Source organism: Dama dama, chromosome 21 (genome assembly GCF_033118175.1).
Source record: "Dama dama isolate Ldn47 chromosome 21, ASM3311817v1, whole genome shotgun sequence".
NCBI lineage: Eukaryota > Metazoa > Chordata > Mammalia > Artiodactyla > Cervidae > Dama > Dama dama.
In genome coordinates, this window is record NC_083701.1 from 48,046,135 (window position 1) to 48,072,273 (window position 26,139).

At 37.7% G+C, this 26,139-nt stretch overlaps 1 long non-coding RNA gene across 1 annotated transcript in view; it reads left to right on the forward strand.

Moving 5' to 3' along the window:
• The first annotated feature begins 3,776 nt into the window (after nucleotides 1–3,776).
• LOC133042335 (uncharacterized) overlaps nucleotides 3,777–26,139 on the forward strand; it is a 52,466-nt gene continuing 30,103 nt past the window's right edge. Inside the window, exons 1-2 of the long non-coding RNA XR_009689476.1 lie at nucleotides 3,777–3,803; nucleotides 21,477–21,528. This is a non-coding gene — a long non-coding RNA (uncharacterized LOC133042335). The remainder of the gene's footprint in view (nucleotides 3,804–21,476; nucleotides 21,529–26,139) is intronic.

Here is a 26,139-nt window from a genome sequence, read left to right on the forward strand (position 1 = left end):
CAGTGCAACGGAAGGGATGGAAAATGTGATGTGAATTTTAAGATCTCTGTCCTTGTCCCAGGCCCAATTGCTGGCTGTTTGATTTAGAGAAGTTATTTAACCTCTCCCTGCCCCAGATTTCTCTCTTGTGAAATGGAGTGTTATTTTTCAACTGCCTTCTTCATTTAGTATCAGGAGGCCTAATGAGATAATGTGCCAGAATCGTTATCCTGAATCATCTTTTTTGGGAGAACGCAAGCTCACAGGCACAAAGGCCAATCCATGCGAGCTGGATAGAGGCTTTCCTCTTCCATTAGTTACATGTAGATTGAGAATCTGCTGAAATTATTCTTGGACAATCCACAAGGGCAGGCATGTATACAGAACAGAGAAGGGCAAAGCTTTGGGAAATTCAAGAAGGGATGGTACTGTAGTCTAGGGGTAGGAAAATGATCAGAAATCTACACAGACCTGCATTAAAATATACCACCTGCTATAGTGATCAAGTTTTGGTCACTGATGAATTTGTTAGAACATTGCCTGGCACATAGCAGGAGTTCAGTAAATTTTTTGGTGGGGTAAATGAATTTCCATGAGTTTATCTCTTCTCATGTGCTAGAATTCTTCCTCTAATTGACCTTTAAAGGCTTTTTTTTCCCTCCTTTGTGCTTAGAGGAATCTTAGCTTGCAAAGGTATTCAAATGCAGTATTTGCTTGACACCAGAGTTTTTTTGCTGTCATTGTCCTGCTACTAATATGTGGTGTTTGTCTTTCGTATATACCTATGGCTTGAGATGGTTTCTATGTACTGTTGCTTTACTCCATTCCATAGAAGATTTTTCCAGTCATAGAGAGCAAGAAATTCTGCTTTAATAAGCAAATCTGTTAGCAGGCAGGCAAAGAGAATACCTTGCATCTGGAGCTGGATCTTTCCCTTTGGCTGAGAATAAATCTGCCTGAAAAGGTGACTGTGGCCAGAGCTGGAGAGAACATCTCTCTTTCGGCCCTTGAGGGAATGTGTATTCCCTGGCACAAAGGGGAAAATCAAAGTTTCTCATTCTTCCAAATGGACATGAGTGCATTTTTCCCCTATACTAGTGGTTCCCAATCTGTTTTGGCTTGAGGCCCACCCCCGTCCCCGCTTCCTGTAATGTACTTTTACTAGAATTCCCATGGCAGCTGCTGCTCTTTCTTTTCTTTTTTTTCTGTAAGTCCTCTCTCTGTCTAAAGAAAACCTTAGTTAATAAATGTGTAAACTTTCTTTTTCTTAAACCCATGTGTCCGGCTGATGATCACATCATCTTTTCCAGATGATAGCAATTTCAGTGACTTCACAGCCTCCCATGTATCCATGCACCCCATGGGGTCCATTTCCACGCACTATCGTGAAATGTAACTCCACTTTTCTATGCCAATTTTGCATGTTCATTTTTTCTCAAGATTTGTATATGGCATGTCTGGCAGCCAATAAAGGACAAAATAACAAATTATGGGTCAAAGACTTCTGCTTCTGGCGTTAGGGAGGACCAGCTAGTCAGAGAACGCCCTGTCCGTATCAAACACCTAAAAAAAAATTGCTGGATTAAATATGAAATCTTATTAAAAGCCTGGCTGAACGAGCAGTAAAATAAAGGAAATAATCAGTGCCCAGAAATGTTTAAGTCCAGATGTGTAAGCAAGTGCTAGGTTTGGCATTTGCCTGTGAGTAGCTCTGATCTCTGGTCTAGAGCGAGTTGTAACAGACACATGTTAGCAGAGGACAGCAGACGAGGCTGAGGGCCCAGGTTAGAGTGTGATAGATCAAGGCAAATCTTGAATAAAATTTAGACACCAAAGGATGGTATATTTTTAAAGACAAAAACTCTTATGTAGAAGGCCAGGCATGCTTGTCTCTGCCAATGTTGACTCTTGGTGGGAGCAGGAAAAAAGAGATCTTTGAAGATTCCTAACCACAATGTGGCATTCACAAAGATTTGCAGCTGAAATTTACACTGCTTTTGGGACCGTTCCCCAATTCCTGAACTACTCTCTTTCCTGCCAAAAAGGCTGAAAATTTAGCTTGATGTAGTCCTAGGTTGATATTACCTGCTTGCGTGCATGTGCGTGCTCAATTGTGTCCAACTGTTTGTGACCCCATGGACTGTAGCCCACCATACTCCTCTGTCTCTGGGATTTCCCAGGCAAGAATACTGGAGTGGATTGCCATTTCCTCCTCCAGGGGATCATCTGGATCCAGGGATCAAATCTGCATCTCCTGCATTGCAGGTGGATTCTTTACCACTGAGCCACCTGGGAAGCCCAATATTGCACATGTAACAGCAGGAACATACTGGGTGGATTTTTTGTGTTTTTTTATGTATGCGGTGTTGACAATCAGAACTAACTGTTGATCATAACACAGTACATCCACTCCATACTGTCAAGCATTGTAGAAAGAACGGAAGGTCCTGGGAGGGGCTGGAGCTGTAGGTGGGGTGACACTCAGGGTCTCAAGGCAGCCGCTATGTACAAGTTGGCACGACAAATTTGGTTGTTGAACGATGAATGAAGGGATATCTGACTTAGCCTTGCCAAGTCTCTCAACTGTTCCGAGCCTTGGTTTCCTTCTTTTTTCTGGCCTGCTTACCTCACAGGGTTATAAAATAATGTCTGTGAAAACACTTTGTGCTAAAAAACAAGTAGTGGTCAACGAAGGTCCGACTTTTAAACACTTTCACTTCAGTGTACCAGGTAATGCTTTATGGTCTGAAATAGTTTAGCTAGTTCCTCAATGTGCCCGAAGTGGAGGTTTCATATGATTTTCTCATCTGATTTTCTATTGGATGAATAACGCTTGCTGTTAAGGGAAATGTGGTGAAAGATGGTCAGTAAAGTACGCTTTGGGGAGAAATTTCACAAAAAGCATAACTCTCTTCTTGGAACAAAGCTCTCACAAGTACTTAGAAATGGGGATGAATGGTGGAGGTGTTAATCAGGAAGGTGACAAGTCTGATGGTGGCGGTCTAGGGGGAGGGCCTGGCGGAAGAGGCGCCAATACCTTAGGAACTGCTGTGAAAACCGAAGTGAAAGCTGCTGAAAGGGGTGGTGAGTGGTGGGGGTGGGCAGAAGTTGGCTCCTGTCCTCCACAAAGGAAGAGAAGAGATCAAAGGGAAAGGTTCAAGCCGGTTAAAGGAAGAGATATCAAGGAAAGGTCAAACATTAAACCACGGAACAAAAGACCCCAAAAGTCCCGGCTGCACGTGCCCTGATCTCCACCTCTCGTATTAAGTAGGTCAAAGCTAAACTCTTTAAAGTGGTAACCATTTGTTTCCTTTTGTTGCCAGGAAATACAGTCTGGGTCATAAAGAGGGGTCATTTAGGATGAAGAAGAGGGCTTCCCAGATGGTGCTAGTGGTAAAGAGCCCGCCAGCCATGCAGGAGACATGAAAAATGCAGGTTCAATCCTTAGGTTGGGAAGATCCCCTGGAAGAGGGCACAGCAACCCACTTCAGTATTCTTGCCTGGAGAATCCTACGGACGGAGGAGCCGGGTGGGCTATAGCTCGTAGGGTCACAAAGAGTGGGACAGGACTGAAGTGAGATAGCACAGCACACAGAGTGAAGAGGTAAGCTGTCAGTGACTGTGTGGGTCAATCCAAGAAAGGCTGCTCGGGTGCAAAATACGAGAAAATGGTGACACAGTCATCCAGTGAACCGGCTCTCTTTGCTGGTGCAGGCTGAAGTGTTCCAGAATTTCCAAATAGCAGTGTCCTGAAAAAGCAGTGGAGTTGGAAGTGTGCAGCACAGGAAGGCAAGCATGCCAGAGACGAGTCTTGGAAAATGCTTGTAAGTAAAAAAGACTAAGTTTCTATTTCGATTTTCTGTTATAGATTTTTTAAAAGAGTAAATCATTCTACATATATTTTTACTCACACTTGATATGACTGAAAAACTCACTTGTTGCTAGTACAGATTACTGAAAAAGCTAGTAGAAATTATGAGACAGCTTAAACTCTGCTAATCCCCCTCCCTGTCAACCTCTACCCCCATGCCACCTCTGCTCAGAGAACTGACAAAGGAAAGAGGCACGTCTTTATGTCCCTGCCTGGAGTAGCATTATTTCTCTCTAGCAGTTCATTTTTATATCTTGGCTTCTTTTTTTTTTTTCCTTTTTAGAGTCCCTTTTCTTGGAACTTCTCTGTCATAACCTCCATTCCTCAAATTCTGAAAGTCTATGACCGTGACGGCTCCCCTACCAAGATAATTCTTAAAATAATATGTGCTTAGTCACTTCAGTCATGTCCGACTCTTTATGACCCTATGGACTGTAGCCCGCCAGGCTCCTCTGTGCATGGGATTCTCCTGGCAAGAATACTGGAGTAGGTTGCCGTGCCCTTCTCCAGGGAATCTTCCCAACCCAGGGATCGAACTTGTGTCTCTTATGTCTCCTGCATTAGCAGGTGGGTGTTTTACCACTAGCGCCACATGGGAAGCCCTAAAATATTATGGTGAGAGCTAAACCAAGGGAGTATTAGGGGATTAACTTGCCTTTCCTCTCAGCAGTGTATATACAGGGAGCATTCTTTTTATTATTATTGCTAATATGAAATTACCTTTATTATCCATTTAGTTGCCTACATTAATACAGTAAATAATGATTCACAGTGCTAAATGTGTACAAGAACTTTGAAGACTCATTTTTTCTTTTTTCATTCTACATTTCCTTTCTCTTACAGGAAAAAGCTGATTACATCTTACTACATAGCCACTGTTGTGCCATGGTGCAGTGTTTAAAATGATGTAATAGGACTTAACTCTTCTATTATATTTAACATTTTACTTTCTATGTATTCTTTTTTAATTAATTCATTTAATTATAATTATTTTATTTTAATAAATAAATTATTTATTTTAATTAATTAATTTATATTTTATTTAATAGTGATTGCTAATTACTTTATAATAGTGTGGTGGTTTTTGCCATACGTTAACATGAATCAGCGAGGGGTGTACATGTGTCTCGCAGTCCCGATCCCCCCTCCCACCTCCCTCCCCATCCCATCCCTCTGGGTTGTCACAGTGCACTGGCTTTGAGTGCCCTGTTTTATGAATTGAACTTGGACTGGTCGTCTATTTCACATACGATAATAGACATGTTTCAATGCTATTCTCTCAAATCATCCCACCTTTGCCTTCTCCCACAGAGTCCAAAAATCTATTCTTTATATCTGTGTCTCTTTTGCTGTCTTATATATAGGGTCGTCATTACCATCTTTCCAAATTCCATATATATGTGTTAATATACTGTACTGGTGTTTCTCTTTCTGACTTACTTCACTCTGTATAATAGGCTCCAGTTTCATCTACCTCATTAGAACTGACTCAAATGTGTTCTTTTTGATGGCTGAGTAATATTCCATCATGTATATGTACCACAAATTTTTTATCCATTTGTCTGCCAATAGATATGTAGGTTGCTTCCATGTCCTAGCTATTCTAAACACTGCTGCAATGAACATTGGGGTACACATGTCTCTTTCAATTCTGGTTTCCTCGGTGTGTATGCACAGAAGTGGTATTGCTGAGTCGAATGGCAGTTCTATTTCCCATTTTTTAAGGAATCTCCACACTGTTCTCCATAGTGGCCGTACTAGTTTCCATTCCCGCCAACAGTGTAAGACGGTTCCCTTTTCTCCACACCCTCTCCAGGGTGTATTGTTTGTAGACTTTTTGATAGCAGCCATTCTGACCAGCAGTGAGATGGTACCTCACTATGGTTTTAATTTGCATTTCTCTAGAGTGATGTTGAGCATCTTTTCATGTGTTTGTTAGCCATCTGTACAGGGAGCATTCTTTCAAGGGCCTTAACACTTGGTTTAGCTCTGCTATTTATGAGCCATGTAATCCTGGAGCCCACCATATGACCACATAGGGTTTTAATACTTTTCAGCTATTAAATAAGGGGTCATGCAGTGTGAAGTAAATAAAAAAGAGAAAAATAAATATCATATATTCATGCATATATGTGGAATCCAGAAAAATGGTACTGATGAACATATTTACAAAACAGAATTAGATACATGGGTGTAAAGAACAAATGAGTGGACATCAAGGAGGGAAAGGTGGGGTGGGATGAATTGAGACATTGACATTGACATTGACATATATTCACTACTATGTATAAAAGAAATAATTAATGAGAATCTACCAGTTAGCACATAAGTGGGAAGGAAATTAAAAAAAAAAAAAGAGGACATATATAGCTGATTCACTTTACCAAACAGCAGAAAATAATATACATTGTAAAGCAACTATAGTCCAATAAAAATTTTTTTAAAACTTTTGAAAAAGATGGGTTGGGGCTTTAATAATCCACTGGTCCCTTTTCTCCTAAACATCCTGGGACCAAATTATCTATATAAGGATGAGAACTGTATTTACTTTGTTTTGCTTTTACCTTTTAAACTCTAGAACAGCAAAATAACATATATTTAGCGTAACTTCCTCTAAACTTATCTCAGGTGTGTCAACTGAGTTCCCAGTGGTATTCCAGCCCATTCTATCTATCCCTCAGAAACTATTAATAAGTGTTATGTTAGATCACATTACCTACGTTCCCCAAGCCAACTATGCTACTTCAGAATTTTTCATCACATTTTCAATTACTTGCTCAGTGTGTCTTTTCTGCTAGATTATAAGCTTGGTAGAAACCAAGTATATGCTTGTTCATTATTATATTCCCAGCACTTAATGCCTGGTGCATAGTAGTTACTCAGCACACGTGTGTGTGCTAAGTTGCTCCAGTCGTGTCCAACTCTTTTTGATCCTATGTACTATAGCCTGCCAGGCTCCTCTGTCCACGGGATTCTCCAAGCAAGAATCCTGGAGTGAGCTGCCATGCCCTCCTCCAGGGGATCTTCCTGAGTAGGGATCAAACCCGAGTCTCTTACATTTCCTGCATTGGCAGGAGGGTTCTTTATCACTAGCGCCACTTGGGAAGCCTTTGCTCAATACACACTGGATAAATAAATACTTGAATGAATGCTTTTATAAATGAAAGGGATGTGCGGTGCTAAGTCACTTCAGGCGTGTCCGACTCTTTGCTGACCCTATGGACTGTAGCCTGCCAGGCTCCTCTGCCCATGGGATTCTCCAGGCAAGACTGCTGGAGTAGGTTGCCATGCCCTTCTCCAGGGAATCTTCTGGACCCAGGGATTGAACCCATGTCTTTTACATCTCTTGTGTTAGCAGTAGTGCTCTTTACCACTAGCGCCATGGCCAGCTCCCAATGAAAGGAATAAACATCTAAAATCCAGTAAGAGTTAATAGTCTTAATATAAAATTAAAAAAAATTGAGTGCTTTTGTTATTTAAAGCCCATCAGAAATAATCATCACATGCATCTAGAAGGACTGGGACTCTGGTTGTTTTGGTGAAAATCTTAAAGAGATAAGGGAATATTTATCTCAGTAGTTTTGACTTTCTGCCTGACTATTACTAATCTCGGTGGATCTCCTATGTCACTTAAAGTTCAGAACACATTTTCCATCTGATTATCCCTCTGCTACCTAAAGGCCAACGTGATGGCATCTTTAGCACCTTATTGCCCCAGGTACCATTTTAAGACAGTCCCAGTTCAATCACTAATGACTACAGTGATTTAAAGTTAATTTGCCTTCATGACCTATTTATGTCAACTGAGGTCATTAACTCTCCTTTGTGACATGGCTTGGGTTGGTAATGCGATATTCTTCTGACATATGAACTGTCCTGAGGAAGTCTGTTAACTAATTTCCTATTCTTGTTTGCAAGTTACTATATTGTCATCGAGGAATTATTAATCCTTCCCTTTTCTAGCATAAATAATCATGAACTTGTTCTCTGTCCTGGTGAGGTTGTTTTGTTCATTCATTCACAGAGCAGCTTTTAAGCACCTGCAATGTGCCAGGCACTACAGGAACATTAGGAATGATTATGTAGTTTCTGTCCTCCAAGAATTCTTGTTCAAATGTCCAGTGGGAAGTTTGGTTGTATAGTCAACTGGTCACTACTATACACTTGCTGACTGTCATGATGAAAGCTGATCTAGAGTACTCTGGAACACATGAGAAGAATACATGGCAAAACTGGGGAAGAGAACACTAAAAGTTTCTAAAGGAAGTGGAATCTGAGAAGCAAGTAAGATTTTTGTCTCTTGCTATCTCCTTCAATCTATGCTCTAAGAGTTTAATCTACCATTGCCAAACAGCTTATTGAGGTGTTTTCTTTAAGTAAATAATTCCTTTCCTAAAAATATTCTCATGTTAGTTATCAAAATCATGCATTAAGAGGCTGGGGGGTATGCACGATCAGTCATGTTAGACTCTTTTGCAACCCCATGGACTGTAGTCTGGCAGGATCCTTTGTCCTTGGAATTTTCTGGGCAAGAATACTAGAATGATTTGCCACTTCCTCCTCCAGGGGATGAACCTGCGTTTCTTGAGTCTCATGCATTGGGAGGCAGATTCTTTCCCACTAGCGCTTTTAAGAGGCTACTTATTAGTAATTGAATAATAAAGAAGTAGAGAAGAAGGGATTTAAGTTGAATTTAATAGAGAAACCATGTGTATATGTGTGTATGTGTTTTAAGTATATAAAAAAATGACAGCCAAAAGCAAAAAGAAGTACACATGGCATATTTTAGGAAAGAATGAGTAGACTAATATGTTTGGAAAGAAATATTTGTAGGAGTAAGTGAGGATGAAGTTTTAAAAGCCAGTATGGGCTAGTTTCTTCAAAGGTTTGACTATCAGACTTCAGAGTGTGGATTTTATATGGAGGCATATGGACTTATTTTTGAATGAGGTATTATATTCCCCATCCCGTCCGGGCTGAAACTCAAGGTCCTTTATATGCCTATGAGGTCTTTCATGATTTTTCCAGTTTTATCTTATATATAGAGGCATCAGGACATCAATGGTTTCATAGTTACAAACCTTTTCTTATGCACATGTGCTTACCACCTTGAAAATTAATGGATTCTTATTCAAAGTCTTGTTTGTAAATGCCTCTGTGAATATTTCATTGCTCCTGCTCTTCCCCCGGACTTCCCTTGTGATTCAGCTGGTAAAGAATCTGCCTGCAATCCTGGAGACCTGGATTCAATCCCTGAGTTGGGAAGATCCTCTGGAGAAGGGAAAGGCTACCCACTCCAGTATTCTGGCCTGGAGAATTCCATGGACTGTATAGTCTATGGGGATCACAAAGATTCAGACACGACTGAGTGACTTTCACTGAGCTTTTCCTCCTCATCTGCCATAAAACCAATTGTTGTCATCTTGATTATTATCTTTATACAATATAATATACTATTAGATTCACTTTTGCATATATATTGTCCCTAATAGACTATAAGATGTAGGAGGCCAAATATTCTTCCTCTTCCTCCTCCTCTTCTTCCTCCCCCATCTGTTGTCCTTCCTCTTCCCTCCTTCTTTTTCTTTTTCTTCTCTTTCCCTTCTTTGGTTCTGACACCTCAGATCTAACCCAGTACCCGAATTATAGTAAATTCACCTTAATACAGTAATTTATCTGCATTAATCTGAAGTGCTATGTGAGCATGCAGAAATTATGAAACCTCACTGAATGTCATTTTCCTGATTATTAAAATGGAGATTGAAACAACTTTATCCAACTATCTTGGCTGTTAAATGAGATTGAACATGTAGATTGCCTAAGGACAGTACTTTGTGCATAAGATACATTTAAGTCTGTTTATCTGTTAGTGATTATTAGAATGGTAACTGAATGTAATCTCATAGATGTGAACCCCTATTTGTTACAATCTTAGAGCAGTGCTACAATTAAAAAGAAAAACCTAACAGTATAGCCAAAAATAACTTAAATCTTTTACATGTATTTCTGAGAGAAGCTCAAAGAAGACTCATATATAATCCACCACATGTTATAATACCCTCTTTTCCTTTCCTTCCTGATATTTTCAAAGTGCGTAGATACTTTATAGATGCTCTTTCCTCAAACCACTCCAGTGGGAGAAAAATTAAAAGGAGTATTGGACCATTTTTAGTGCTGTATGTCAATTTGTGTCTGCCTGTCTGTGCATGCACATGGATTTTTACCTTCACCAGTGCTTGATTTTTATTAATATCTGATAATATGAGAAGGTGCTGGAAGAACTCAGAAGAGGTGAAATCATGGTTTAAAGAAGTGATGGGGCAGATTTTGCTGAGGCATATAGGCAAGTGGAAGATATTACAGGAGTCCAGAAACAGAAAGGGCAATTCTAAAGTAGAGAACAAAGAGTATTCAGATGTGTAGATGAAAATGTGTGAAGTGGCTGGGTGATTTCAAAAATTAGATAAATTAATTCAACACTGCTATTTAAACTGAATTGTCTCCAGTGTGACTCAAAGGGAATGTGGTAATAAATAATTATAGCAGAGAGTTAAGACCATGAGATTAGACCTAGCAGATTTTCCTAGTTAGTCAATGTGTTGATGTCAGTACAGATACAGAAGCTTATGGTCTCCTTGTTGCTCAAATTCTGTGACCCTTGACACAGACAGATCTCTAAGTCCAAACTTTAAAAATTAATCACAAACACCTTATGCCAGGATGTGAGTGGGATGGACCTCAATTTCCCAGTGATTCAGCAAACATCAAAGCCACATAAGGTTTGCATCTTGTCCAATTATTTTTCTTTAAAATCTCAATGCTTTATTCATGTACTTAGATTTCCCAGAAAGAATACAGGCTGCCACAAATATTTTTTAAATAAGTATGTATCAAATGTTTCATGGTGTATACTTACACTAAAAGTTCTCTTGTTTATCTGAAATTAAAATTTAACTGGAAATCCTGTATCTTTATTTGCTTAATCAGACAAGCTTAAATAGCCTCTGTGCATATTTCACAGATATAAGAGTATGTAGTATTTAATAAAGCAATTCACATGCCCAGTTTTTTTTTTTTTAATTCAACATGAACTTTAATAACTTCTTTTAATATCCCATCCCCCACCTCAGACATGCACTTACTAATTGAGGGGGGGAAGTCCACCATGAATTTTAAGGACTTTTAGTAAAAATGTGTAGCTTCTCTTTGCTAACGCCTTTCTTTGTTTGATGGATGTGAATATTCTTTAAAATAACTTCAATTATATAACATTTTAACAAAAACAACAATGAAAATCTGACATAACAATCTAGTTTTAAATAATCTCTTTTCCTGAAATCGACTGTTATTCAAAGCAGCTTTCTTCAAACAGAATTGGATCACATGCAAAAAAATAGATAAGTATTATGTGTCTGAAGGAAGTTTTTAAAAAAGTATGCTTTGTATTAAGGATAGTTTTGATGTATTATTCAAATATTTGACTTAGATAAATAAAAGATATGAACATGGAATTCTTCAAATTAATACATTTCTTAGGAAAACATTCCCAACTGAAACTTTAGATTTGGATAGGGAGTAATTCAATGTCCCCCTGTAACAATTTTGCCAGGGCTAAACAATTTTGCCAGGAAACAGTTTAGAGTAAATGCAGTTTCTCCCTATGTCCTACATGGAGTCTCACCAAATTAGTTTCAAAAATGGAAGTGCAACATTTTGAAAACAGGGCATGAAGAGAATTTCAACCCCCTATCCTTGGTTTAGAAGATCTTTACAACTAGATAGATGCCTTTGTTCACTGTGTTTATTAATTTATTATTGTTTTATAATATGAAATATTACAAGAATTATAAAAATAGAGCCTGTTATTGTTTTTTGGATAAATTTCCTATATGTAGAAAAGAATTATATTATTTTTAAGTTGATGGCTAGTTGGTATAGTTAACAAGGAAATCTGTTATTTGTATGACAGAATAAGAATACTCGTTTTATTTCTCTACCTCTAGTGAAAGTTTCTAAATTTTCACTAAAAAGAAATGCAAGATCCTAGACTATTCTTTGATAAATCTTTTTCAGAAGCTCACAACAGTGCTTCTATAATTGAAAAATAAAGTTAATACATGAAAAGGTATTTTATGATTGCCTTTACACTGTTCTAAAAACATTCATATGACTTGGGAAGGTAGTGATGATAAGACATACAACTATGTAGCAGCTATAAATTGAGATGGGCTGGCATACAGTAGACACTTGAGACATGTTGATAAAAATGAATAAATGAATGATCATGCTGACTTTTCTAATATATGTAAAAATAGAGAAAACATTTTCATTATTTACAAACTCTCCTTTTAAAAAGGATTAAGGGACTTCCCTGGTGGTCCAGTGGCTAGGACTCTGCACTCTCAATTCAGGGGGCCCAGGTTTGATCCCTGGTGCAGAAGCTAGGTCCCACACACTGCAACTTAAACAAAAAAAGATCCCACCAGCTGCAAGGAAGATTGAAGATCTGCATGTCACAACTAAGACTTGGCAAAGCCAAAAAAAATTTTTTTTAATAAAATAAAAAGGAATGAATAATATGATAAATCTAAATACAAAATTAAATAATAAAATAAAAAAGGAATGAATAATTTGATAAACTACTTGGAATAAAGAGGTGAAACTAACAGGGGAAGTGATTGAAAAAAAATAATGATTAAAAAAAATACTTGCAGGGCGATTGTTTTCTTGAATAGAGTACACAAGTTGAAGGTAGACGTGAAAATGCTTAGAATGATTTAGGGGATTTTGTTAGAAAACTGGAGAAAGGAAAGAGGAAGAATGAAAAAATATCAGTAGAGGGGAATAGAAACACTTAAGTGAAATTTTTACTATTACTATTGTATAAAACAAGCCATTTTCTGCACTTCCCTATTAAATTTTCTACAAAATATTTGTACTTCTGTTTAAAGTGTGGAGTTGGATCTATCCTGGAAATTGGTCAAGTGCTAAATATAGGAATTGGGTAAGAAGTGATACCCAACGGCCATGAAGGACCCATACATCCGGAAAGGAGGCAAATCTCTTTATTCACTTCTTTGCTCAGAATCCATCAATGGCTGTCCATAATCCACAGCAGAGATTTTTCAAATTAGGTGGAAAGGAGGGGATGCTGTATCAATCATCTGAGACATTTTTCAAAACACATATGGTAACCATGTGTATTTAGAAAAGGGTTCCCAAGTGACTCCCCTATTTTTTCCCCAGAGCCTTTGTCCATTTGTGAATGACTGACATAAAGGATAAAATAAAACTTTCCATTTTACAGAAGGCTGTCAAGATGTAGTCTATAGTTTTCTGTTCAATATTACCTGGCCATTCCTTCTTCAAGCTTTATAATCTGAAAATGGGAAACAACCTATATTTGGTGTCCAGCTCTGCCCTTTTGCTTGTGTTTGCAAATGCTGTTCATTCCTCTTGGAATATCCCTTTCTCTACCACCTCTCCTGGTCAATGTCTATTCTTCTGCAAATATCAGCTCTCTGCTTCTGTAAGACTTTGTAAATGCCTTACTAGTTGTACATGCTATTTGCATATCTAATTGTTTAAGCTTTGAGACTTACAGGGCTGAGACTATCTCTTTATTATTGTACTCTCGAGGACACTGTAAGATCAAATACATAGGTTCTTTTATTTAGAGCTAGAATTTCTTGTTTTTTTATTATTTATTATCCCAGAGTTTGCTCAGACTCATGTCCATTGAGTCAGTGATGCCATCCAACTATCTCATCCTCTGCCATCCACTTTTCCTCTTGCCTTCCATCTTTCCCAGCATCAGGATCTTTTCCAATGAGTCAGCTCTTTTCAATAGGTGGCCAAAGCATTAGAGCTTCAGCATCAGTCCTTCCAATGAATATTCAGGGTTGATTTCCTTTATTGACTTGTTTGATCTCCTTGCTGTCCGAGGGAATCTCAAGAGTCTTCTCTAGAACCACAGTTTGAAAGCATCATTTCTTCTTGTCATAGCTTTTCTCCAAGGAGCAAGCGTCTTTTAATTTCATGACTGCAGTCATTGTCCGGAGTGATTTTGGAGCCCAAGAAAAGAAAGCCACCTTAGAGAAGACTTTTCTTGCAGACACTGAGAATCCATAATTCTTTTTACCATAAAAGAGAACCAACAACTTGATATATGAATGGAGAGGGAAATTGGGTCAAGAGAAAAAATTAATTGAAATATTACATTTGCAAAATATTGGAAGTGATTCAGTATGAGAGAAAAGAAAAGAAAATGGTATGAGGAGGAGATAGAAGAAGCACGAGACTGAAAAATCATGAATAATTATAGAGGTTTGCCTTTAGGGAATTCAGGATTGAGCCACCTGGATGGATGGTCTGTGTTTAACCTCAAAGCCTAATTTGTGAGGAAATGCTACTTAAGGCATATTGTGAACTTAAAATTAAGATGCTGCATATACCAGCCTTGTAGACAGGACTTGGGTAAACTGAAAGATCTTGGTAAATTGTCCTACTATTAGCATGCTGAGTTGTGTCTGACTCTTCGTGACCCCATGGACTGTAGCTTGCCAGGCTCCTCTGTCCATGGGGTTCTCCAGGCAAGAATAATGGAGAGGGTTGCTATCCCTTGCTCCTGGGGATCTTCCTGACCCAGCGATCAAACCTGATTCTCCTGCAGCTCCTGCATTGCAGGCAGATTCTTTACTGCGAAGCCACTGGGGAAGCCCACTATTAGCAGTTCAGGCCTATAAATTGATGGAAGAAATCAAATTATATACAGCCCTGGAGTAAGACGCTCTGCTGCCAATATCCTGAAAACTGGACACTAGGACTATACTGTCATAGACTGGCATGGTATGTTCCTCACTCACCAATTACTATTTTTATACTGAAAGAAATTTTATTGGACTTTGGCTTTGGCTCTAAATTATGCTCAACTGACATGAAAATTTTTAGTAGAGGACAAAGAATGTACTAAATTGCCTCAGTGATATATTTCATTGTAGTGTACCTGGATGTTGCTAGTCCTAAGCAAAATATCTGGGACTATAGTAGCTCCTGATTTCAACAGTTATGCCATGTGTAGTCACATTAAAGACTGTAACCACATATGGATCCCTCTGGTGGATAGATTACATTTTTTTTTTTTTTCCTCTGCATACTGACAGTGACCAGGACTTAGTAAGCACTCCCAGGGAATTGTTGAATAAATCACAGAAAACAATAGGAACAACCAAAATTTATCTAGGATGGTATCTTAGCCCTTTTAGTTGCCTCATTATGTAAAAGTGAGACTTCACTTTAAATCCAAATTGAAGAAATAGGTTATATAGTCTATGTATCCCTGTGAGCTAAGTTCCTTCAGCCGTGTCCGACTCTTTGTGACTCTGTGGACCACAGGCCACCAGGGTCTTCTGTCCATGGGATTCTCCAGGCAGGAGTAGTAGAGTGTATTGCTGTGCCCTCCTCCAGGGGATCGTCCCAACCCAGAGGTGGAATCCATGCCTCTTACATCTCCTGCATTGGCTGGCAGGTTCTTTACCACTAGGGCCATCTGGGAAGCCCCATATAGGTTATAGTCATTAAGGTTTCATACAGTTCCCTGTGAAGTTCACCATCTATATACATATATCAAGAGATTGTAATGTTAAAATATCACATTTATTCTATTAATAGAATATATGGAACATTCTCATTTCATCTGAATACCTTATGGGTATAGTGGCATTAATGAAATATATATTATATTCTCTACTGTTCAAGCCAGAACAAGTGAAAATTTATGATAAGTTTGTAAAGAAGTAGTTGGAAGCCATTTAAATCATCACATTTTTGCTTCCTACTGTGTTGATTTATAATCTCAGTAGACATGGTGCCATGAAGTGTCTGGGGACTAAGTGATATTTACAAGTTTGAATTACAAGTTTACAAATTTATATTCTTTATTTATGATATCTATCATATTTTTAGGATGTGAAAATAAGTCTTTTCATAGTGCTAATTTTCATAACCAAGTTTAGTTCTCCAATATGTTGAAGAGGCTACAAAACTATCTCTATCCTAACCTCAGAGAGATTGTATGGAGCTAATATGTTGCAAAAATGGTATTTTTGTGGTTATATTCATCAGCTGGAGGAAAGATTATTGGATGTGGAGTCTGAGATTTGAGTTCTGGTCTTGGTCCAGATTATAAGTACTTGAGCAAACTTTGGCAGGTCACTTCTCCTAGATTTCAATTTCCTGTACATTAAATGAGGGTGTTAAACCCGAGAATCACTAAGGTTCTTTCCAGCTCTAATGGACTGAGGATGTATGTGATGTATCCATTTTCTCCTGTTGCATGCATTACTCTTAACTGGCTAATGTCCAGTGAAGGTCAGTGCTTTGCTAGACTCAACAAAGATTATTTTGATACATTACATTTCCTGGGAAGAACAATAGACTTCCATTAAAAAAAAAAAAAAGACAAAAAACAAATCACTGAATGGAGACCAGTTCATGGAACAGAAGCATAATCTATTTGCTGAACTTTGTGAGATATTAACAGGTTATTGAAAAACTAACTGGTCCAGCAAGTATTTTTATGTGTATCCTAGATTTTGATTATTTACTTTATGTATTGCTACCTTGGCAAACTCCAGGGTTATAGAAATCAATTCAGGAATTCATGGATAAAGATATTCTATTGATAGAAGACAAAGCAGTTTATGGTTGCATTCTCTAAGCGGCCTTGCAGAAGTTTACTTGAGTAGGAAGAATCTGATAGACAAAGACAAGAACTAAATTTGTCTTATGACATATATAGAAATTATTATTTTTCTTATTATCCCATCCGAGTTATTCTTCTCAGCCAAGTTCACTTCTTCAATTTAGACTGAACCTTAGATATTTTTTAAGTATTCAGTTTATTAAACTGTTAGTTTGATTTATTTTCATTATCTGTTCATAAAAAGAGAATATTTCTTGCAGCCTCTATTGGTATTTTTTGCATCATATATTATCCTTGAAGAACTTTAATCACTTTTTGAAAAACTACTATTAACTTTATTCAAGAAGCTCACGGGCATTTAGGAACAAAAAAATAACCTTGGACCTTAGTCAAAGTATACAAAGAAGTTAAACTTGGGGGTATATGTCTTTATTGTGTTTGTTTATTTTTGTTCTTCTTTAAAACAGTGAATTGTGCCTTTCATTATACAGGAATGCATACTATTGTGGTTTCATATATAATGTTAATTAGTTATCCATATATGTGTTGTATATACCCATGCTGAATGTTATTTGATGTACAGAATCAGAGCTGGTTGGAACTTTTAGATGAAAAGCTTAAGGCCACCCAACTTGAGCCAGAAAAAAAACTTCAGTAAATAGCTATCTGTTTTCACTTAGGAAATGTGCATTTGAGAATATGCATTTCAGTGAATTTTAAAAACAATTTGTTAACGCCTACTCCTTACAAAAACAAACACAAATTTTAGTGTGAAATTGTGAATTTGACTTTCACACAAACATTTCATGTAGTAAAAGGAATGACCTGTACCTTAAAAAGATGGTTCAAGCTATAATATATACCCAGACTTATTCTTTATAGAAAATCAAGCCTTCTGCTTAATTAAGAAAGTCAGGGATGAATTAATCTACAACTTTAGCCATATCCACTTCTTCAAAAATGGTAGTATGTCAATCTCTCTAATTTTAAAATAAATTATTTTTCCTATCTTTCAGCTCAGATTTTTATATGTTGTCATTTCAATAACTCTCTGCCATTATGAAAAAAATGTGTTTTTTTCTTTTGTCACACCTCCTAGCAAAACCCATTTTTCAAAACGTCTGATTGCCAGCACAGGTACCACTGAGAATATCTGAGTATTACCGGAGAAGGTCACACCAGAGAGCACATTGTTTCCATTATTAATTTGGAACCATTGTGTTCAAATGGGGTTTGAATACTGCATGACCATTCCTTACATTTTTTTCTGGTGACATATCTAATCTGCTCTTTTCTATGGCCATTTTTTACATTTTCCATCCTCCTTAAACATCCTAAGCACTATCTCCTCCTTGTTCTCAGCCGATAATACAGCCTCCTACAGAAAATCCTTCCATTCGCCACTGCCAGACTAGATACTTGCCCACATTTGCTTTGATCATTTCCTCCTCCACTCTGAGAAAACTAAGACCTTTTTACTTCTTTTTAATGATAATTCCTTCTCCAGGGTTGGAGTTTTGAATCCAATTACCTACTGCCTTTTCAGGAATGCACATTTCACTCTTGCTTTCTGTTTTGTATGTGTTCACCCTCTTTCTCAAGAGGATCCTTCTCACTGGTAAACACGATAGAGGATCTTCAGTTTTAACAAATCAACCACGTAGGACCTCACACCTACTTTCCCATTATACCTCTCTACTACTTTTCAGCCAATAATTATTCTTACTTGTGTTCATGTTTTTCTCAATTTTCACTCTCGCTCCCACTCACTATGATTTGGGTTTTACTCCCATCATTTCACCTGAACAACTTTGTTAAACTCATTTTTCTAAAACTGTCTGCCAAAAATATCTACATAAGGAAGTATCCATTAAAATAATGAAATCCAGGAATGTGGATGACCCATAAGATAAGTGAAAACTATTCCTGTAAAACCTAGTTGGAATTCAGAGACTGGAAAAAGTGATGGAGATGGGGGGGAAAAGGATGTGATGAAGACCAGTGATGCTATTTCTCTTGTCTCTGACTAGTTAAGGTAATTATCATTGGAAAACCCACAACTGTCAATGGCTTAATTTTTTGCTTGTGTAAAGTTTGATGCAGGTTGGACAACTCTTTTTCACTTTTATCTTTGCCATCTGGAATAGGTCCTTTTAGGAAATGACACATATTACTTCTGCTCACAATGTAGTCGTTGTAAAGAGCCGCATGTCTTCCACTGTATCTGCAAGGAGACTGGGGATGTGGTGGAGGATGTGGCTATTTGGTGAGCACTAGTTTTCTTTGCCACAAAGACAGTCTTTTTTTTTTTTTTTTTCATTTATTTTTATTAGTTGGAGGCTAACTACTTTACAATATTGTAGTGGTTTTTGTCATACGTTGACATGAATCAGCCATGGATTTACATGTATTCCCCATCCCGATCCCCCCTCCCACCTACAAAGACAGTCTTTAAGCAGAAAGAAAGTAGAGAAGGGAGAGAGGGGCAATTATCACCACATTTCAACAAAAAGTGCTTATAACTTGAGTGTTTCTAATTGAGATGCAGTAACCTCTTTGGCAGGAAAAAAGAACCAGAAGGGAGACATAAGAGAAAAAGAAAGGCTAGTTTGAGTGAGAAAATGTTCAAAAGGAAAAATCTGAAATCTTGGATCAGAGCTATAGTGTACACCTGTTCATACATTCTTGCTTCACCTCACATGGTGTTCATTGAAATGTAAGCAAAAATTGGAAAGGGAAAGCACCAGAGTTATGCATGGGATACCAAATGTGCTAGGGCTTCTCCGGTGGCTGAGTGATAAAGAATCTGCTTGCCAAACAAGAGACTCGAGTTCGATCCTTGGGTTGGGAAGTTCCCCTGAAGAAGGAAATGGCAACCCAGTCTTCTTGCTTGAGAAATTCATCGACAGAGGAGCTTGGCGGGCTATAGTCCATGGGGTCACAAAAAAATCAGACATGCCTTAGTGACTAAACAACAACAACAGCAACATATGCTGGTTTTGTCTTCTGGACCTCACTCACACTTTGTCTTTCTATATACTTTTTCCTGTACTTCAAGGACTGGAAAACTGTAATTTCTACTTCACAGTTTCCCTTGTTGGTGGATTCTAGTGAGGGTCTTCCATAAAGAGGTACTGACAGAAGAGAGATGAAAAGGCAAGAGGAAAGGAGAAGCCACTTACTGTTCTATTATTTCTGTTTTGGCAAGGGCTATTTTGTGGATGACTGGGCCTCCTGCAATAAAGTTGTTTGCAAGAATATTGTTTTGGGCAAATGCTGTGACCAAATTAGCTTTAGCAGTGGAACCTCTGATCATAGCCGTGACACCAGTGTCACTCCAATGGTCTCAGTGGCAGCGCGCTGACGGGCTCTGGGTAACCCTGTTTTCTTCCATTTGCTTCTCCAGCCCTAGAGATGTGAGTGTTTTCCTCTAGTTAGGGTGTCTGTGTAGCACTGGTATCCCCCATTTGCTTTTCCTGCCCTCTCAATTCATTTGTATTTCTCTGGGTGGGGAAGATTCCTAGGAGAAGGAAGTGGCAACCCACTCCAGTATTCTTGCCTGGAGAATTTCCTTGACAGAGGAGCCTGGTGGGCTACTGCCCATGGGGTTTCAAAGAGTCAGACACAACTGAAGCAACTTAGCACACTCTCTCTGAAAGACCTACATATTTGGAGGTGACAGATTCTAGCCCCCCTTTGGAAAATGTAGTTTAAAAATTAATAATGTACCTCATAGTTTTCTTTTTATAGCATTTTTTTTAATCTAGAAGGCTATGTTTTAAAGAAAGTAATTTTTACAAAGCAGACTTATTTGTAAGCAAATAGGGTGGGGGGGGGGGGCCAGAGAAAGAGAACCAGGCATCGCTTTCTTGACATAAGAGAAGCCATTTTTGGCCTAAGCCATTTTGTGAGCTAAGCCTGGGCACAGTGCTTATCCTTGAGCTGATGTCAGTAACTATTGATGATTCATTGAAACATTCTACCTCGTCCAGGAACAGTTATCACCACTTGCTTGAGTTGTCTCACAAGAGGAGGTCCTGACTGATGAGAAACATGGTGCTGCTGAAAACTAACAGAAAATTCAGGAGGGACCAAAAGAAGGGTGGAGATACAAGCCCATGATATTGTCTTACCAACTTCCCAGAATCCTTTTTCTGGCTGTGCCTCAGCTTGTGGGATCTTAGTTTCCCAACCAGGGATCAAACCCATGCCCCTTGTAGTCCTGCAGTGAAAATGAAGAGTCCCTAACCACTGGAAGACCAGGGAAGCTCCCCAACCTCCCAGAATCCTTTGTGTTAGAATTTGTTTTGGCTGAGAAATACACATACCACCAGGGAGGACCCTGAGTCAGACCAAATATGGGCCAAGAGAGGTGACTGGCCAGAAACAGCTGAGAAAATAATAATCCTTACCATAAAACTGAAGACTGTGAGTCAGGAGGCAAGGCAGTTCTCCTGCATTTCCTTCCCCCAAAGCTCTCTGCCCAGGCACCCTTTCCAATAAAGTCTTTCCAATAAAGTCTCAGGTGGCGCTAGTGGTAAAGAATCCCACTGCCAGTGCCGGAGACAAACGAGACATGGGTTTTATTCCTGGGTCAGGAAGATCCCCTGGAGGAGGGCATGGCAAACCACTTCAGTATTCTTGTCTGGAGAATCCTATGGACAGAGGAGCCAGGTGGAATATGGTCCATAGCGTTGCAGAGTTGGACATGATTGAAGCAACTTACCATGCATTCTAAGAATTAAAATCCCCCTTCAGGCACTCAACCACCATATCAACCGGAATCTAAGAGATGATGATGTTGACCTTTTCTGACGCTCATGACTTCAATCGACTAATGCCTGGACTCTATCTATTGCCCAAAGTCTCTTCATGAATATGCATGTACCCCTAGCTTAAAACTTCCCAAATCTTTCTGTTCAGGGAGACACTGCTTTGGGAAAGATCCTTGGTGTTCTCCTTAGTTGCTGTTAAGGTAAGAAATCCTCCCTTCTCCCACTCTTTGCCTTGGCTATGTTTTTGGTCTTGACACTCACCAAGAGGTGAGCACAATTTTTGTGTAACATATTTACCTAAACCCAAGTAATAAGAATTTTTTCAACCATTCAAAAACAAAGGAATTTTTCTAAAATATAAAGAAGAATGGGGGGAAGTTTCAAGACCTCCATGTAAGTAAGCTTATTTTAATTATAAATCAAGCCCGTAGGGGGAAAAATATCAAAAGAAAACAAAACAATAATCGTCCACACACGTTGCTTATTTGTAAGATCTTTGTACCCTTTTATGGAGAAAAAAATTGTAAGATTAAGCCAGAGAACAGGGCGCCTAAAAGTAACTGCTACAGCATATTGAGTGTATCCAAATGAGCTCTAACAAAAATTCCAGCGATAGAGATTCATTTCATGTTCCAAGGTTCCTGCTGGGATGACATTCTTTGCATTTTGTTAATTTGGGTTATGTTATACGATGTTCCACTAATGAGTGGAATAAAAGTATCTACATGGTTAAAACCAAACCAGGAGTTTTAAAATATTTAATTATTTAGAGTAGTACATGAAAGACTGGGCAACATTTCTGTTAAAACCCACAATGTTGACTGGTTTAATACCGGATTCTAAATATTTCTTTTAGGATAAATCTAGAAAATCAGAGCAAATGCATATTTTACATGCCTAGATGGTTTTTATTTATACACACACACATGCAAACACATATACACAAAGTGTGTATTTTTTGCATATACACAAAAAAGAAATAAAGTTCAGTGCTTTAGTTCCTTTTGTTAATCTTTGCTCACAAGTACCAGAATGAACATTAAAGACTTTGGGAAACATTTAATCTCTAATTTGACCTAATTTTTTAAATAATTTATGAATAGAAAAAATTTTAATTAAGTGAATATTCTTGTAGGCCAGCCAATTCATCAACACTTTTAGAAGCATAAAAATCTACTACACTAATAATCCAAAGGCTGAAAGGATTTTACATAAAAAAAATAGTAATGGATCCAAAGGAATTATTATAATTTGCCTTGTCAAAAAATCCATTCATTGAATTGTGTGGAATGAAGCATAATGACTTCTTTACAGATCTAATAGTCAAAAAGTAGTGTGTTCATTGAAATATGCAGTTACTTATTACACTAATACTCAAATACTTCACATACATTTTAACATTTTCACTTCATTTATTTTAAATGTTGATGAAGAAGTTAGTCTGAGAAAAAATGAGGAATATGATTACATTTTATTAAAATAAAAATAAATGTAAGTCACAAGGAATAAAAGGAATCTAGATTTTATTGATTAATTGAAACAGAGTATATAATTCTTTTGGAGCGAATTGATGCTTTCTCAAATATTTTCCTTTCTAACCATTTTCACTGTAGATATCTGTTTGTGTGTGAATAATGTATATGAGTAGGAATGCATTTTTTTTAATACATATGTTGGCATTTTAGTCATATTCCCACCAATATAATACCATTAAGTTTTAGGAAAAAGACTGCCTGTTGGATTGATAATTTTTTTTTTATTTTTGGCTAATTGCATTCAGGCAAATTTGTACTTGTGTCTCTAGCCAATATAAAGTCTGACATATTGGAATGATTTACTTTCCTATAATTGAATAATTGAAATGTAAAGCAATGTCTCCCAAATCTTGCCAAGATATTTATGTGTAGCCCAAGAAAAAGGAAAAAATATTTAAATATTTCAATTCAAGGGTGTAGAAACATGTTTATTTTTTGTTTAACTTAACATAATCCTAATACTATTTAGAAAATACATGGAAAATGAAAACCACAAAAAATCTGAAAATTTCTTTGGAAGTATTAAATTCCAAGATATTTTTTAAAAGACGGGTTGATCAATCAAAATGCATGACTTTTAAGTTCACCTCCAAGTATTCATTATCCCGTTAGGAGACTACAATCACCCCTTAGTATCTGCAGGGGATTGGTTACAGGAACTTAGAGGATAACAAAATCCACGGATACTCTTCTGTGTGTTAGTTGCTCGGCTGTGTCTAACACTTTGTGACCCCATGGACTGTAGTCCGCTAAGCTCCTCTGTCCATCTGATTCTCAAGGCAAGAATACTGGAGTGGGTTGCCGTTTCCTTCGCCAGGGGATCTTCCCAACCCAGGTATCTAACCTGGGTCTTCTGCATTGCAGGCAGATTCTTTACTTTCTGAGCCACCAGGAAAGCCAGATACAAGTATATGGCTCAGAAGGTAAAGAATCTGGCCTTTTATTATAAAGGACAGATACTCAAGTCCCCTATAACAAAATGGCTTGGTTATCTGCATATGACCTAGCACATCCTCCCATATGCTTTGTCATCTCTGTGAAGTGTGTTGCTCTCGCTCAGTCGTGTTGTGTCTGACTCTTTGCAACCCCATGGACTGTAGCCCTCCAGGCTCCTTGGTCCATGGAGTTTTCCAGGCAAGAATACTGGAGTGGGTTGCCATTTCCTTCTCTAGGGGATCTTCCCCATGCGGGATTGGACCCACATCTTCTGCGGCTCCTACATTGGCAGGCAGATTCTTTACCACTGCGCCACCTGGGAAGCCCTAGATGACTTATAATATCTAATATAAAGTAAATGCTATTTAATTAGTTGCTGGTTGTGAGGTAGATTCAAGTTTTGCTTTTTGGAATTTCCTGGATTTAAATATATATATATTTTCGATCTGTAGTTGGCTGAATCCATGGATGCAGAATTCACAGATACAAAAAACCAACTGTCAAAAAAAAAAAAAAAGACAACTATCTATCAGTCAGGATAGGGTAGACCAGGGACTGGCAAACTAGGGCCCCACAGACCAACCTTGATTCACCAATACCAAATGTTTTTGTACATAAACTTTTATTGGAACACAGTCACAACTACACCTTTATCTTTTTTCCCCATGGGTGCTTTTAAAATTATTAAAAAATTTTTTACAATAGTGAAATTGAATAGCTGTAACAAAGATATTATGGCCTGCAAAGCCTAGAGTATTTATTATCTAGACCTTCATGGACAAAGGTGGTCATTTCTTGATATAGGCTATGCTGTAGGAATAAGTAAGTTGTTGGGTTTGAGCAAAAGAACATTTATTTCTCATTCACTTTACATGACTAACATGGGTAGACATATGTGCCAAGACAGGGTCTCAGGCTGACAAAAATTGCTTCTTGAGGGTCTTCCCTGGCAGTCCAGTGGCTAAGACTGTGCTTTCAATGCAGGAAGCGTGGATTTGATCCCTGGTGGGAAGATCTAAGATTTCACAGTCCAGGCGGTGCAGCCAAAAAACAAACAACTCCCTAATCCCTTATCCCTACACAAAAAATGTTGCATCTTGATACATGCTTCTAAGAGCAGGGGGATTACACGGGGGCGCTTAAAATTTCCATCTGGAAGTGGCACATCAATTCCACTTGTACTTCCTCAGCCAAAGCAAGTCAGAGAATCATGCTTATTCTCAAAAGGAATGGGAAAATAAAATCCAGTCACATATCTGGAAGGAAAATTTGAATGTTTGTGAATAGCCGTAATAAATACCACAAACAAATTATCTGCACAATCCAAAGGATAGTTATCAGGATGGTTAAGAGGTGACAATAATCTGGCCTGAAAATCTAAGCATGAAACAGAAGTATAAAATAAAATTATAATGTGTGTAATAGCTGTAAAAAAAACTGTATTATTCACTGTGCAAGCAAAGGATTTAAATGTATCTATGACATATATTTATAAGAAGATAATATTACATATTAATTATTAATCCACATGTGTAATGATTTTACAATCTATACTGTAAATTATAAAGAGGTGATTAAAGATGTTGCATAAAATATTTAAACCATGTGGTGGGTATTGCTATTTCATAACTATTTAAAACTTTAGTAATGAAGGCAGGAATAGTTTTCTTGATCTATGTAGTACACCATGGATAATAAACTAGACAAAAAAGTTATTAATTCTGCTTAAAAGCATACATTTTAATGCCTTGCAAATTTTCAATGTCATTAATCAGTAAACATAGCAATCTATTATATTTTATAACATAAGAAAAAGAATCAATTTAGCTAATTTTTATACACAATTTTAAAGCACAAAAGAAAAGCTGATTGCCACTTAAAATTCTAGGTTGTACTTCCATTCATCAATAAATTGTTAAAATGAACTTGACAATAAGACTATTTATGTACATCTTTTTCATTCATTAAAAAATAAGCCTTATGTTGAAAGACTACATCTTTATAGAGTGTAACTTCATAAAACTCCTTAGAAAATAACTTTTTTTCTTCCTCCACCCCTATTACAACAATCTGATCAAACTCACTCTGTTGGGCTTATTCTTTCTCACAACTTGAGTAAAATTTTGAGACAGATCTCTACTTTTTTAGTCATTTTCATATAATAAAAATCCTCTTGGCATTTTCAGTCACCAAAAAAAAAGAAATCTCGTTTTGTAACTATTGTTTTCATTCCAATGCGAAATTAGAATTTCTGAACTTAATAGAAAATTATTGTTTCCTCAGCTAGAATCTGCTTCAGGCTGTAAATTGTAGAGGGAAGGGGAAGTCTTCTCTATTAAA